Source organism: Cyprinus carpio, unplaced genomic scaffold, assembly GCF_018340385.1.
Source record: "Cyprinus carpio isolate SPL01 unplaced genomic scaffold, ASM1834038v1 S000006531, whole genome shotgun sequence".
NCBI classification, from domain to species: Eukaryota; Metazoa; Chordata; class Actinopteri; order Cypriniformes; family Cyprinidae; genus Cyprinus; species Cyprinus carpio.
The window spans coordinates 627,344-644,183 of NW_024879196.1; positions in this window are offsets into that span (position 1 = coordinate 627,344).

Below are 16,840 nucleotides of genomic sequence, written 5' to 3' on the forward strand. Positions count from 1 at the left end.
TCGTCCTCTACACAGGGATGGGATTTTGGTCATTCAAGCAAACAAAAACTCCTTTTTCCTCATTTGACAGACCTTAATTACTTTTTTAAAAAGATTCATAACAAAATATTTTCAAGGTTCAAATCCCTGTGATATATAATATCCCTTCTTTTTTTTTGCTTGTTTTTTTTAACCTATTGGTGTTTGATAAGTGCCATTGAAAAAAAAAAAAAAAAAAAAAGGCTTTGCTGATTTTTTTTTTATTATAAAAAAAAGTTCTGAGGCTAATTTTAATGGTGCAGTCCCCCACTTTCTAAAAATGTAGTTCATCTTAAATTTTGGTTGAAAAAATCTCCCAAGGTCCAAAAAAGAAAAGATTCACACCTTTCGCTGCTTTTTGGAAAGGGGTTGTGTCTTAACTGGATGTAGGGGATGTGTAATTTCCGTACAGTGAAAGAATGGAGGATTGGGAATACAGCTGATCCGGTCAGCGTGGGCCAGTCAAAAAAAATTTCCCGGGCTAGGTTAAATAACTACAAGTGGGGTTCATTTTTCTGCCGATTTTAAAAGTACAAACATTTTGCAGCATTTTATAGCTGTTTGATTTTATTTCTTTTTTTTTTCCTTACCGCTCACACTACGATCTGGAACCGGAAGGCTACTAAAAAACATGACTCAATATATTTTGGGAATTGACCCCCCCCAAACTTTACAAAAAATATATGAGCTTTAAAATAACATAAAACATGCAACTAAATTTTTACAAAAACAAATTATGTATTGGGTAATTAAAATATTAAAAATTTTTACATTTTACGGTAAGTTATTGTTGAGCTTTTTTAAACAGGTTTTGTCTTAAAAAACCTCTCCCAAAAAAAAAAAAGCATATGGCTACTTCTTTATTGTTTTTTGCAAGTTTTTTTTCCCCATTTTTTTTTTGGAATAATAATGAAAAGTAAAAAGTCATATTTCAGTTTTATGTTTTGCTTTAATCAAATGTTTCATAATCATTCACAATAAATATCTAATCATATCTGTGCATTAACCCCTGCCTTAAAATTGCATTCAGAACCTGCTTCATATAAAACATGTCATTTTGTATGTTTTAAGCTTCATTCTTTAAGGGTCAGCGTCAAGGTTTTTTTTTGGATGTTGAAAACAGCTCTTGTACTGATGTCGACTCTTGCTGTTGACTGCGTGGCGGGGGAATACCCGAGAGGCGTCATCGCAGAAAAACAGATAAATTTATGAAAGTTAATTGCCCCCAGGCCTGATGTTATTTTTTTCATTTACGCATTCATGGAAAAAAAATCCCTGTTTGCAGTGATCTGATCACTTTTTTTGAGAATGTAGAATAGCTTATCTCAGTCACTCGTTGAAAGTTTTTTTTTTAAAGGGAATATTAAGATATTTTTTAACCTTTAATACATTGTCCCTTTCACTGCTGGAAAAAAGGAAAATAAGGGTAATAAATGACATAAATTTATCTCTGTTTCCGAATCATTTGAAGACCATTCGATGCGGAAGGCATTGGGTTATGTGATATAAAAATGTGGGGTTTTCCCCCAGAAGCTTTTTTATTTTTTTTTTATTAATTTTTTTTTTTTTTTTCTTTCTTATTTAACGATTTTTCTTGTTTTTTGGGTTTCTCAGGAGAACAAAAAGGGGGTTGGCTGTCCCTGTGGGTTTCCCATTGGGGCTTGCTCCACCCGGGCCCCTTTCCTCGAGGATGGGGTCAGGTATCTCCCTTTGGTTTGGGGCCAAAATGGGGGTCGTGGGTTGGGGGGGGAATTCATGAAGGTTTTCCCTTTATCATGTTCACCATTTATATCAAAACTGGTGTGTCATCTGGGGGGGAGGGGCCGGGGGGGTGGGGTTTTAGGGTCCATTTCCCCCCCCAAGGGGGGCTGGGGGTTAAGGCCCCCTCGTAGATTTGTTCGTAAAAAAAGGGAAAAGGCTGGGAATTTTTGCCTTGTTTGGGGCTTCTTTTTGGTTAAGGGGAAAGTTAAACCTGCTTTGTTGAAGCCCTGGGGGTTTTTTATTTTTTTTGGGGTTTAAAAAGCTAAAACCTTTCAGCCCAGGTTTAAAAACACTTTCCAAACCCTTTTCAAAATTTTTTCCCCTTTGGGGGGCTTTTTGAAGGTGTTGGGGGTAACACCCCTTGGGGGGAAAAATTTCCAAAGGGGGTTGGGGGGCCCCCCAGCCAGGTGGTCTCGCCACCACCCCTTGGGGGGGGTTGGGTGGGCCCTTAAATTAAAAAAAAGGGGCCGTTTTCCCCGACCCGGAAGGGCAAAAAGGGGTAAGGCCACCCAAAAGGATCTGAGCTAATTTGCTTAAAGGAAAAAGAAAAAAGTGGGGGGGAAGGGGGGAAAAAAACCCCGATGGTTGGGCTTCTTTGGGGGAAAAAAAAAAAAAAATTTTTTGGTTGTCCTGGGGGCCCCGGGAAAAAAAAAAGGGGGAAACCTTCAGAATGTCCTCAACAACCAAAAGGACAAAATTAACCCCAAAAAACGGGCAGAAATCTAGAAAAGGGGGGGTAAAATAAAACCCTCTTGTTGGGAGGTTTTTTGTGAAGTGGTTTGGGTTTGTGTGGGTTTTTTTCATCAATGGTATGGGAAAGTGTCGGGGGGGTTTCAAAAGGGTTGGGGCAAGACCCGAAAAGGGGGGGTCTTTGGGGGCCCAGTTCAAGAAAATCTGACATTTTCCAAAATGAAGGGGTTTTTCCCCTTAGCCCGTAAAGGGGAATTCCCCGCTTTTCCCGGCGCAGGCCTTTTTTAAACAAAAACCCAAAACTTCGGGGGTTCTTTTGCCCAAAATGGCGTCATCGTCAGAAAAACAGATGAATTATGAAACTGTCATGTGCATCCCAGGCCTAGATGTTCATGTTTTTCATGTTACGCATTCATGGAGAAAAACAATCCCTGTTTGCAGTGATCTGTAGATTTTTTGAGAATGTAGAATAGCGTTATCTCAGTCCCTACGTTGTAAGTCTTTTTTTAAAGGGGACATTAAGATATTGTTTAACGTTTAATACATTGTGCCTGTGCTACTGCGTGGTAAATGGAATAATTAATGGTAATAAATAACATCATCATATCTCTGCTCTCGTAAGTACATTTGAAGCACTCATTCTGATGCTGGAAGGCATATTTGGGATTATGTGATATCAAAATGTGTGGGCTTTTCCCCAGAAGCTTCTTTATTTTATTTTATTAATTAATTTATTTATTTTATTATTCTTTCTTTCTTATTTAAACGATTTTTTCTCTGTTTCTTGGGTTTCTCAGGAGAACACAAAGGGGGGTTGGCAGTGTGCACTTTGAGAGTTTCCCATTGAGGAAGCTGTGCTCCAGCCTGGCCCTTTCCTCGAGGGATGGGAGTCAGGTATCTGCACCTTGTGGTTCATGGTGGCTCAAATCATGGGGATCGTGGAGTTGGCGGAGGAATTCAAGACAGGTGTTTCCATTTATCATGCTTCATCCATTGATATCAAATCTGGCTGTGAATCCACTTCTGGTTATGTCTAGCTCTATGGAGGTGGATGTGGTCAATGTGGAAGTGGGTGTGTCTGAGGCTAGCTCATCCCTCTCCCCCATATTTGAGGAGCTTTTGTAGGTTGTTATCATAGGCCACGGTGAATCTAATTTTTGATTTGTCATTGGGAGATGATGGAGGTGGTTGTATTATATTAGATGCAACTTCGTTGTAGGAGCCTTCTGTTACTGCCCGGTCTCCATACGAGGTGTCGGAAATGTGGTAGAACCTGTACTTAGCTTGCATTGTTACCCCTGGGGCTTCTAATTATTTGAATGTAGATGGGTTGACTAATTATTTATACATGACGATGCCCCAGGTTGAAGAAACTTACTCTTCTGTTATCTCTTATCTAATAATTTCTCCCCTGGTGTGGCATTGTCTTTTTGAAGGCTCCAGCTCTGTAGGGTAACATCCAGCTTGGCGGGCAAAGCTTATGCAGCAGCAGGTCGGGCTTGGGGTCCCTGCATGCCATGGTGGTGCTGCAGGCCTATCAGCCTTGGATGAGGGTTAGGGTGTATCCCTTAAAGTGATAAAAGAACTTCTCCAGGCCACAGATCTGGCTCTCCATGCCACCTGGCATATGGTGCATATCATCGGCTGATCAATGGCCACTATGGTTGCCACAGAGAGGCATCTGTGGCTCAGTTTGTCTTGAACTGAGGAGAAAGACAAAGAAAAGTCAGGGGTTGAGGAGGCAAACCAAACCCAAGATGGATCTGAGAGCTATCATTTCGGCTAGAAAGACAAAAAGATATATAGTGGCCTTGATGCCTGCGGGACAGAATCCAGAGGGCAGCGACAAGAGGGGAATCCAACGATACGAGCAATAGTCCAGGCGAGGTGCGAACACAGGCCGAAACAGAAGACAAAGGGTTAATCCAATAAACAGAGGCAGAAGTGACTAGAACTAGAAGTGACTCCTTAAAGTAATACTCAGCAGTTTGAAAGTGATCTGAGTGAGTGTTATATAGTGAATGTGTGATTGGTTTCAGCTGTGTGTGTGTAATCAGTGCAATGGATGATGGGAACTGTAGTCCGGGGTGAAGTGCAACAGTGGGTGTGGTGCAAGAGTCCATGTAGTGAGCGGGTGACCTCTGGTGGTGAGTGAACGGAAGTTCATAGACCAAATTCATGACAGTGAGACTGCCAGACAATGAGACTGGTCTTTTCACACATGCTACAGACATTAGTCACACCAGAGGAATTCCCATAGCATTAAAACCAGGACACAGCGTCTCATTCTTGTGTTACATACACAACCCTGAGATACTTCTTGGGGGTATTCAATACTTTGCCAGATAGCTTTTTTTTTTTTTTTTTCGTCTCATATATTTTTTCATCCACGTGTCCCTTTAGGTGCTCCATTAAGTTAATGTTTCATTGTGCAAAACTATTTTAGACATTTTTTTTTAATTCTATTATACTGTAATTACCATACATGCAGTTTATATGACATTGTGATAACTGAAAGACTACACTGAATATTTAACAAAATTATGGAAAACAGGTGATCAGTTATAAGACATAAGACTTACAGTTTCCCCTTATGCATGCATATCCAATGGACATGTTATGTTGATCCAGATCCCCCTTGTGTTTCATTGTCTAAAGACTTGTGGTTCTTTTTGCAGTAGAGTTTATTTCAGTTCTTCTCTTGTCCCAGTTTGACCTTTGATTGTTTAAACAGTTATTTAAAAGACATGACTTTACAGAGAATAATGCTTTGGGGCAGACTGTGAAACTAACAGGTAAGTATTAGTATTATTAACAATGTGTTCCAGATGTGCGTCTACATTTATTGAAAGCATTCTTTCAAAAGCAGCTTGGTTGAGTATTGAGTTGCACAATGCAGCATCATTCATCTGGGATATGCTTTCTCAAATCTCAATAATAGATTTATTGCAAGAAATATTGTTCTTGCATGATTTATCTGTGTTTTTGCAATACATTGTTAGATCATGCCTCCACGCCAGAAATATCAGATCCAACCCTGAACGCCAGATCCTGTCAGAAAATACCCGTTCTGTCTGGTAGCAGAACAACTAGCCAGAAAAGTTATCCAATACCCAAAACCCATTAACAGCAAGTCTTGTCTGGTACCCAAAACTGTATTAACTGTCTTCTATCAGCCAAGAAGTTGACTGAGCAAAGCCAGTGAAGAGCGGAAGCAGGAGACGAAGTAATGATGATAAAAATGAGCAAAGTTTATTGAATAATCTTAGCTGCATATATGTTTCAGTGCTCAGACTTTGTCTGACCAGCACAAATCCAACAAGTATTATACCACAAGCACTATCAAAGGAATTTTTCTTGCTTCCAGAAAACGACCAATTATTTTTATAATGTTGTAATAAAGAAATTGTAATATTTCTTAATCTGAGAAACTTTCTGATCTCTTACTCATGAAAACAAATATTTCTTGAAAATGGAAATATTATGTGTAAAATGCATATAATATATAAATGACAAATTAATGAACGAATCAACAAAATGAGTAAATAAATGGTTTAAATAATTAGTATTCATGATTATATGATTCAAATAATATTAAATAAAAAATTAAATATTAATAATTAAACTAATTAGTATGCATGATTATATGATTAAAATTATATTACATTTTTAATAATAAATATTAAAAAATATTTTAAAAATAATAATATTATTATCGACATTAAACGAAAAAAATATTATAAATTAATGAATGAGGAATAAATGAATACAAAAGAAGGAAAAACACGACGCAAATGCATGGCTGCTCTCTTGAGCAAAACACAGTTTGCATTTGAAGATGCTTACATAAAAATCTTTCCCCCCTTATTATTAAAAGTGTGCTGTAAGTGATTGTTCACATGTGTGCATCGAGGACGGGCCGTGCTGAAGTCACCTTTGAGCTCTACTCAGAGTGATTTGGCAGATGTGAGATGTGACGCAGCGGTGAGCAGCTGCCATCTCTATATCTGGCTCAGGATCCTGCTCATGCCTTTGGCTTCCTGTTGAGTGCAAAGTCAGCCGCGCTGGAGTAATCATTAACCCACTGCACACACCACACTGCTGTCTGTGCGCTGCAAACATAATACCTGTGTGTGTGTGTGTGTGTGTGTGTGTGTGTGTGTGTGTGTGAGAGAGAGAGAGGAGAAGAGGGCAGGAGGATGCGCTTCTCCTCCAGTGATCTGTAGAGTTAAGAGATAACAAAACTAAACAAATCCAGACCGCTTTAGATTAGGTTCAGTTCAGTTAAATCAACACTCACTTTAACCATTCTCTGTTAGCTCAAGTTTATGATTAACAACCAATCACACAATTCACTGGCCTGCTTAATGTATTAATTAAAAATGTATATAGTTTCACAAAGTGCTGAGCAGTTTTAAAAGCTCTAATGTCTAAATTTTGTATTTATATTAATTCCAATAATAAATGGGATATGAATGATCAAAATGTAATGACGTGCTTATGAGTTAAGGGTAATTCATATGAAATAAATATAAATAATTATCAGCTAAATCCTGACAATTTTGTCTCTAAAATGCTTTCACTGTGAACTGCATTCATTTGGAGCAAGAGATACAGGAGAGTGAAAAATGTCATTTTGTTTGCTTGTGGTTGGTTGGTATTTTTTTGGTGAACAACAAAAAATGCTGTTATGAAGAAGATGATGTAATAAGCATAATATGATGCAAAAAAACTGAATGTGCATGAATAATGACAAAGATCAGAAAAACAATACTGTTTAAATAAAACAAACAAATGTGAAGCATCACACACCTAGAAATAACCAAGGTACATCATACTTTCTACTTCAGTGTCCATACAGTAAAATTATGTATTTACTGTAAAAGATAACCAACAATTAATTCTAAAAAAACTTTTACATTACAGTTCGTGTAATTGTTTAGATGTCATATTAATAGCAGCGTGAACGAAAATGACAGATTACCAGATCTCACTGTTTTATATCATACCATATAGCACACAGCCCAATAAAACAGCTGATTCTGAAATGTTATATTTAAATATGCAAACTGTGTTTAATTTAATATGCATGACTTTGCATACATTTCTAGAACAGAAAACCTGAACACTGCATTAAGCCAGGTTTATTTGATCTCTTTTTATCAGAAACGACTGTCGACAGCCAGGAAATAAACAAATATGTTTTCTCCATGGAATAAAGAGGTATATAAATCAGCTGAATGATGAACAAACCGCTCTGTAAAAACAGTTTATAGATAGGCATAAAACTATAAAGTAGTGAATGCTGGTGAGGTGAAGGTTAGACTCCGTGCAGGAGGGAAAAACAGTAGTGTCTCGTCCTCAAAAGCAGAAGCTGGATGTCTGTAGTGTGTATGTTTCTAGGTTTGGATGCATTGCTATAGCTGTTGTCCGTCTGGTATCTCTATCAGTGACGGCTGGAGCAGCAGCGCTGGATGTGTGTTTTAGCTGCTCAGGAACTGATTTCTCCTGCAGGAGGACAGACTGTATATCAGCTCTTAAACATGATTGATCACATTCATCAAACTCTTCCTCTGTAGATGCAGGAGACCTTGACCTAGACCTCACTGGAGGACTGGAAGCATCTAAGGATGTTTGGCAAAAAAAGTCTATACAGTATGTTACAGTTTGTTGTTAAAGTCAGTATAAAATGAGAATTCAAACCATCTGTTTTCAAAATGCATATTACAGATCTTATTCTGAATGATTCAAACTTTCATATATATATATATATATATATATATATATATATATATATATATATATATATATATATATATATTGCAGTTTTGAACCAAAATGCCATAATCTGGTCTTTCTGGTATAGAAGCTTATTTTTACAATAGAATAATAAAACAAAAGTCAGAATTATGAGAAATAAACTTGTAATTGTTTTTAATAAGCTTGATTCTTCCTCACAATTGCAAGCTTATATCTGTCATGGTACACACTGGGAGCACGGGAACGAAGGAGAGAGGAGACGAGAGGTAAAGTAAATTCCAAGTATTTACTCAACACAAAGCTGAACCACAGAACACAAAATGATAATTAACAGAGGACGGGAACGAGGGGCAGAACACACTTTAAATACACAGTAACTAAAGAGACACACCTGGAACAAATGAAACATAATGACAGAAATGGAAAAACCATATAAGGGCATAATCAAACTGGAGCACGTGGGGGAAGGAAAACACAACACGAGACATGAAACAGAGTCTGACAATATCTTACAATTCAGACTTTTTTTTCTCAGAAATTCAAGAAAAGTCAGAATTGTGAGATAAAATGTCCAATCATTTCATCCCTTGCAAGCTCATCTTCCCTTCTTCTGCCTCACTTCTGATGAGGAGTTCTGGCTGTTACATTAATTAATACCTCACACTGATTAATAGCTCATGAGGTTATTATAAAAATGATGGATTATGAAATCAAGCCATTTTGATCTTGAATAACTTGCACAGGTGAATCATTCACAAGGAACATAAGTCATTTGGGTCAGTTTTGATTTCATGTTGCCTTGAACACACAGCATTTGTTTCTCAGTATTTTTTTTTCCTCTGTGCTTCTGTTGTTCTCCACCAAGAGGCAGCAGTGTTCAGGAAAACATCTTTCCAGCAGCAGAGCAGAGAGGTTCCCAGGGTGCAGACATCAGCTGAGCTGCTTCATTTCTCCTCTGCACTATCACTTTCGAGTCAGCGTTCTTGCACATTTTTATGTCTCTAACTGTTGTTTTTACACCTTTTCTTCTGACAAGATAAGACTAAGATCTATGTGAGCTTTAACCCCCTTGTCTCTGGATTAATGAATAATTTTTCATTCCCCCCAAAAATTAATTTGTATTATGACCATTATCATATGACATTTTCTTTCGAGATCACATGTCGAACCACCCTGTAGTTTCCTCTTCAAGAAAGATGTCTTGAAGAATTTATTTATTTTATTTATTATAATAATAATTATTATTTTGCTCTGTATTCTGACACATTTCATTTTAAAGGAGCCTCTGCTGGTAGATGCCATAACTACAGCCTTGTTTTACCATATTTTTTACATTTTTGAGTTCTGGACAAAAAATTGAATGCAAGATGATGGCATTAATATGTTCAGTCAGGTTTTTTTTAAAACAAAGGCTTAAACATTTAAATGTATTTGTTTGTGATTGTTTAAAAATACACTAGCAAATGCATGACCTTTAAGACACAGACATACCTTTAACCCTTTTTCATTTAAGTGAGTGAACTGAAGTGACACACAGCCAAGTATGGTGACCCATACTCAGAATTCGTGCTCTGCATTTAACCCATCCAAAGTGTGCACACACACCGTGAACACACACACACCGTGAACACACACCCGGAGCAGTGGGCAGCCATTTATGCTGCGGCGCATAAACAAACACAAAATGTTACTTGTTGCATCGAAAATAAAATAAAATGGATCAGCTTCATTAAGCTTGATGTTGGAAACACATTTTCATTTGTCAAACATCTGAAAACAAGACATATTTACACTGGACGCTGGAACACCACTTGTGATAGTGGGACTGTCCCTGATCTGGTCATCAATATTTATTGGATAAAATTTTCCATAGTTTTGGGCTACCAACATAAACTTGAACTAGATTGTTCAGAGATTTCATGCCAGCATTCTGTAAATGGTTACATTAGAAGTATGAGAAATCTACCAAGCTAACAAAAAAGCTATTTTTTTTAATGAAAACATTATTTCTGCATATATTTACTGACCTACTACAGCATAGAAATAGAGGTAACATAGACAGAGTTTCTCATTTTTAGTTGAAATAAATTAAAAAGTTGATTAAATTTTTTTTTTTTATGTTTTATGAAACAGTTTTTATTTTTATGCAACCATTAAGAAAGTTCTCTGAATGCTCTGAGAGAAGCAGTAACATTTTTTTTTTAAACTTAAAAAAAAAAATGCACAATGTATAAAAAAACATTTTGGGGTTCACGGTTTTACAGACCTCATTTATAAAATGTTGCTTAAAAACCATCCTACATTTCATCTTACAGTCATTACATCATTGAGTGTAGTTCTACATGTGATTCAGAGAGGTACACACACACACACACACAAACACGCATTTGCCTCTCTTTCAGATGTAAAATTTATAAATCTCAAATGATTTTTAAAGTGTGCGCAGCTGAATGGTTTCAGATCTTCGCTGTATAAATGCCCCCTAAATAATGTCAATAACATAATAAAGCACCAACATCCAAATCCTTAACTTGAGAATGGTGAGCTGCTTAGATTACCTGCAGGACTCCGACTCTCTGCTACAACTGTACGTCTGCTTAGACCCTGATGTGGCGCTTAGCACTTTTCTACGTCAAAGACTGCTTTCATAAATCTGAAAGTTGTGGATTTTAGCACACATGCACTCTAAAATCAAATCTGTGTGTTCATGTTTATCAAGTGAGGTCCCAGGACTCTATGTTTTGTCCCAACAATGGCAGACAGGGAAGCCAGGTGAAGGAGGTTTGGGGAAATCTGGGGGCAACATTCAATATTTTAGCAATTGTGTTTGTTGCCACTAGTGGTGCAGAAATAGCACACAGTACAGTTCAGATGAATTGGGCTCTGCCTCTAGAGGGCACCTGCTGTAACAACCAGTGAGCCTTATTATCACTAATTACTGCTCATTATAAAAGCAACGAATGCAAGAATAAAAACCAGAAACTCTGTCTATGTTCCCTCTGTCTCTATACTGAAGCAGGTCAGTAAAAATATGCAAACATCCTGAATTAGACCTTGACTAGTGTGTTTTTGGCTGTGAGAAAGCACTGCAATGCAGCTCTGTGTGTGTGTGTGTGTGTGTGAGAGAGAGAGAGAGATAGATATAGAGATATAGAGATATAGAGAGAGAGAGAGAGAGAGAGAGAGAGAGAGAGAGAGAGAGAAAGAGTATTGTGGTGAGATGTAATTAGAGTGATTGTGTCCGAATGAAAACAGCTGTTAAAGTAAACATTTTTGATATTAAATGAAAATAAAGAATGTGCTGTAAAGAAAAAAAGCTTGTGTGTACAAGATGTAGATGTAGAGATACAGTGAAGCAAAATGTGCAACTTACAGTTCACTGCACTACAGTCCAGACTCGTCAGTTCACTCTTCTCTTCTCATAAACGCACTCAGACAGCTGTTTTCTGTCTCGCAAGTGCAGCTTGTGTTTAACTGAATGACTGGCGAAAGACAGAAAGCACAGAAGCTGCTCGCTAAACTCACATTTCAACTGCAGATTTCAAATCAGCAATACAATCTGTCATGAATGGTACCTTCAAGCTGCAGATTTCAGTTTGGTCCATCTGTTGTTAATGCACTTGAAAGCAAAGAGTCTGAGTTTAGCGGGTGGAACTTACTTTACTAGAGCCGCCGTATTGGACTGCGCTGCAGCTGAATAAACGAGTAAAAGTGTCCTTTTAAAAAACATTAGCAATGTCTGTGGCAGCCTGTCGTATGTCCGTGTTTTTCTGCAAGGCTTGTGAAGCAGGGCACTGCATGTAGGCAGGCAATATCCCTGAGAAAGCATGTAGGATACGGCTTACAGTATATTGGCCTGCAGCAGAGGCATGTTATCCCATAATGACTAACCTGTTCATCACCAGCTTCTCTGTCTGGAGTGAATCCTGTGAGGCTCTGTAAATATGTTCCTGTCAGATTGACAAATAGAAATGACACAATGAAGCCACACTGAAAAAAAAAAATAAAAATAAAAAAATAAAATAAAATAAAATAAAAAATCTACATTAGCATTGAAAAGTTCGGTGCCAGTATGATTGATTGATTGATTGATTGATTGATTGATTTTTGTAAATGAATACTTTTATTCAGCAGGGATGCATTTATTTGATCAAGCATGACAGTAAAGACATTTAAACTGTTACAAAACATTTCTATTTCAAATAAATTCTGTTCGTTTGAACTTTCTGTTCATTGAAAATACAAAGCACAACTGTTTTCAACATTGATAATAATCAGAAATGTTTCTTGAGCAGCAAATCATCATATTAGAATGATTTCTGAAGATCATGTGACACTGAAGACTGGAGTAATGATGCTGAAAATACAGCTGCACATCACAGAAATACATTACAGTTTAACAGAGATTCACATAGAAATCGGCTATTTTAAATTGTATTAATATTTGACAATTTTACTGTTTTTACTGATTAAATAAATGCAGCCTTAATGAGCAAAATAGACTTTCAAAAACATAAAAAAAAAGAAATTGTAAATGTAGTGTATGTAGTTATTTCCACATATGACAGTGACACAGATGTGAACTGAAAATGTCACAATCAGTTTGATGACTCATCCAAAAGTAGATGAGAAGAAAAACAGATATGACAGTGTTGATTATTATGTTTGCAAGATATTATTTCAGGCGGGCTGACCTAGTGACCTCAAGGCTTTTGTAATTATGTAGTTACTGTATGTATGTACTGTATGTACAATACATGAACTATGAACAATTCCATTTTGTTTTGAATAGAATCACTTAAAAGCACATTCAAAAGCATAACATTTTATTACTTGAAATTAAAAAGGTCACCTGCCAATCCAATTAACAATAACCCAGCATTCAATGCAAGATGAAATCTTAAAACAGAATTAAACAAGCGGAGATGCCCAGTCATCCGAAATATCCCTGCTCCGCACCGGAACTGCGTGAAATCAGCGGGACTCTGGAAAGCCTCCAGATAGGACATCTCCAGTGTATCCTTGGATCTCCTGACACGTTTGTACTGTGCACCTCACGTAGAGATCCACTAGCAAGCCAAAATAAGGATCGTGAGAGCTGCAAATGATGGGTGGGTATTTTTCATACTCTCTTAATGTAATAAAAGCACACAGACTTAACAAGCACCTTCCTCATGAATGCTGTGTGATTATGATATTGGGATGGAGGATAGCAAGGGTTGATTTCACATTCACATTTAAAGTATATACTGTATGTAATACATTTTACTGTGATGAGTTTTCCGAGTCCTCTGCGACCCTACAGAAGATAATACTGGTGAATATGGATAACTTCTGCAGGGGAACATGTGACACAGAATATGGAATTACATTGCCACTTATATGAAGGAAATCATCATTTAGGAAATGCAATACATTCCAGATTTGGAGTATGCGTGTCTACCAGTATTACTGTGCTGGTGAAGGTAGAGAGAGTGGAGATTACATGTCCTAGAAAAGTAGTAAATTATTCAGTCAGAGGACAGATACATGACAAATGCTAATTCATAGAAGCTGATACTCTGCTTGGTGTTCAGCTGTCCTCATCCGCCATTAGCCTTGTGAAGAATAAGTGTGCTTAACTGCATTGAATGTGCACTTGTGGTGAACTTCAATCTTAAAAGTATACATTAAGTATATTCAATATTGCAGATAATATTAACACACAAGTGTACTTAAAGAGACACATTCATAATTATGTCTTGTTTATTTTTAATTGGTCATTTTACAGTCATTTAATTTTAATAATCTGTTGTGGTTTAAAAGAAGCACACTTATTTTGCATTGACTGACATACTAAGCACATGTAAAGTACTTGATTATAATTTTAACTCTATTTGATATTATATGTAAAATTAATATATTTTAAATATACTAATTTTTAACTTCATAATTGCACATGTGTAATTACAAATATTTTGTTAAATAAACATTTAAATATAAAAAAAAATTAAATAAATTAAAATCTAAATAAATAAAAAGTTTCAATAGAAATGACACTGAAGCATATTTCAGTTTAAGGTTTCATTTAATAATGTGCTCAGTTCTACTTAAGTGGTTAAAAAGGCACACTTAAGTTTAAAAAAGAACATTTAATATACATTTTAGCCATAATACATTTTTAGTTTATTCTAAATAACATGCAGTTAAGTGAATGAAAACATTAGTGATGTGAAGATCAGATCATTTTACTGACTCGACCTCGTTGATCAAAATGAACCTATTTTTATTTAAGCCATTTCATTTTATTGGTTAGATTTTCAACAGCCAGGTTCCCTGAAGACATCTGTCCTATGCAATCTTGATTGTAATTCAAATTAGGAAATCATTAAAATGCACCCAAAGATAATTTATGAGGAACATAAATGATTATTTTACCTCTCAAGGCTTTTGTTTTGTTTGTCATGCATCGTTCATGAATGACACATCACTTCCCACTTAAGTATATTCTTTTAAAATCTTATTTCTGTAATAAGTCCTCTTTTTAAAAGCATGCTTAAGTGTTCACATGAGCAAGGCAAAGGTTTTTTATGGCTTTTGAAGAACAGTTTTACTAATCATTGTGTTAAACTTCTGTGAAATAAATGCCTGGCTGTGTTCCTCACTTGACTTCATGAAATTGTAAAGACTCTCATGAAGGAACTCATCTGTGTTGAGTTGGGCCACGCTGTCCAGTATTTGGCCTGCAGCAGGATTGTGAAAAGGGCATCTTTGCTCAGCATTTCCCTGATGCTAATGGCTGCTCATCACTGATGGAAATCGATAGAGCCAGCTGGCGTGATGGGCAGACCTTGAGAGCTTTGGAGGAAACTCTGGATGCGATCGATCTCAGCCTAAGTGAGAGGAGAACATGTGTACAGAGAGAGACACTGTCTCAAAGTCAGCGCTGAGGTACAGAGTCACACACTGATTGCTTCAGCAGACCAGCGATAACAATAAAAAACGATGAGATTGATTGTTTTTCTTGTGTCGCGTCCAGAAATGCCAGAAGATCCTGTCGATGATGGTTAGCTCACAAATAAAGTGAAATGAACAAAACGGAAGAAACAATGCTTTGTCCTTCAAGTCATTCTTCTGAAACGAAAAAAGGTTGGAGACAAATTCAGTGGCATTACATGGGACATACTGTGAAAATCACAGCTCTAGACATGCAGGGATAAAGTGTTGGGAGTATTTCAATGACAAAGTAATTTAGCTGAAATCAAAGCTGAGCTTATGAACAGGAATCATTAAGTATCATGTACTCATACACAATGTACAATTCCTATCACTGAAAACCTAAAAAATAGTTACATCTTAATTAACTGGTTTAATTCAAATGAATAGTATGATTTAGCATCACTGAATAAACACAAATACAAATAATTTAAACAAACAAAACTAACTTGTATGGGTTAAATTAGGTTAAAATGTCCCTTTAAGGTTACAGTGAATTTATACGATTGTAAGTCATATGAAAAATAATAAAACGCATGAAGTGCTACCCTAACCCCACCCCTAAATGTAAGCAGATCATATGAAAACATATGAATGAGTTAGTAGTAATTCATCTGAATTGGTTACCAGTTTGTCAAAATGTAAAATAGTTACAAATTCCCATTGAGACTGTATTATCCCATGATTTGTAAAATTGGAAGCCTGTCATTTATATGCATTCTAAAAGAATTGGTCAGCCCTGCACTTTCTGTCCAACCTGTTATACTGTGACATTTCCTCCTGTAGAAACAATGGTTTGAACATTCTGACATCATGACACCTCATGACATCACCTTCTGATTATCCCAGCCCTGTAGATCAAATCTGATTGCTTAAAATTCAGCAGTAACCTCCTTAAATTAAAATATTATCTGCAAGAAATAACACCGTTTCTTGAAAATAACCCATGTGCATCATGAACAGGACAACAGATTATAGTATACTTATTTTTGTCTTTTTTTCCTTACTGTTATTGGTGTATTTTATCATTTTATTTTATTGTGTGTGCATATGTCTGTAATTGAATGTTACCAATGTTTTGTCAATGTAAAGTATTTTACGGTGCCAGTAAAGCTGCCTGAATCTGAATCTGTGTGATTCCAGAGAAACTCTGTTATGAACCTCATGAAGAGCTGAATCAGACAAACATCCATCCACAATGTGTCTCAACAATGCTATGTAGTTTACAGAAAATGTGTTTACTGCTGAAACCGCTTTATTTTTCTTCTTGTGTCAGTGAGCTATAGATTTACAAGAGCGGCCTGGAGTTTATCCTTTGAATGCGGTCGACAGGACTGATATTCAGCGTCAGTACCATTAAAGGTTGTTAACAGGAGACTGAGCCTCAGAATGAAGTTGTGCAGTCTTTATGTCCTGTGTATCTTCCATAACGGAGAGAAATATCGTGCGAGTCCCTGACCTCTGTTACACCCGTCTTGGGTTTGTGTCTCTATTACCTGCAGTGTATCTCATGCCTCTGCTCATGTTGGCGCGTCTGTCCTGCGCAGTGGGCCGTGAGCGGCTGATTGATTGCTCACTTAAGGCCTGAAACCCTGTAACCCGGGCGGAGGGGAACTGGTCGCAGATCAGCATTCTG